The following is a 555-nucleotide window of genomic DNA, read 5'->3' as shown; positions in this document are numbered from 1 at the left end:
CTTACTAGAATAAGATTGTTGATGTATTTTCAACAGTCAGTCTATAGATTGCACGCATCATTTGGCATGTATTGGCATATAAAGGTACATATGGGCAAATGTATAAATAAAGTACAAGTATGAAGTAACAGAAAACAGCATTTAAGTGCAAGTCATCGGTGTAAATCTGGGTATTTTTTTTTCTCAAATGAAGTTCTTAAACTTTTCTGTTGTACTAGGTAACATTTTAAAAATAAATAATAATATACATTTATTAATTAAATAAATTCAATAGAATATCATCTCCTCCCACAATATTATTACGTAACAGATTAAAAAGCAGTTGTGCAATTTATTGCAGATTTTCAGGATAGAAAAGAGAGGACTGTCGTAATGTCGTATACTCGTATAATAATCGTATTTATAAAATAATGATGGTTCTTGCATGATTTTTAAATGTACGGTCAGGTGGTTCGGATATGACAATTGCGTGGTGATTAAAAATCAAGAAGGTAATACAATTCAAAAAATACAGTGAACAAATTAATTAAGAATCTAAATCTGTTTTCATAATTA

Source organism: Rhopalosiphum padi, chromosome 3 (genome assembly GCF_020882245.1).
Source record: "Rhopalosiphum padi isolate XX-2018 chromosome 3, ASM2088224v1, whole genome shotgun sequence".
NCBI classification, from domain to species: domain Eukaryota; kingdom Metazoa; phylum Arthropoda; class Insecta; order Hemiptera; family Aphididae; genus Rhopalosiphum; species Rhopalosiphum padi.
This window is presented reverse-complemented; position numbering follows the sequence as displayed.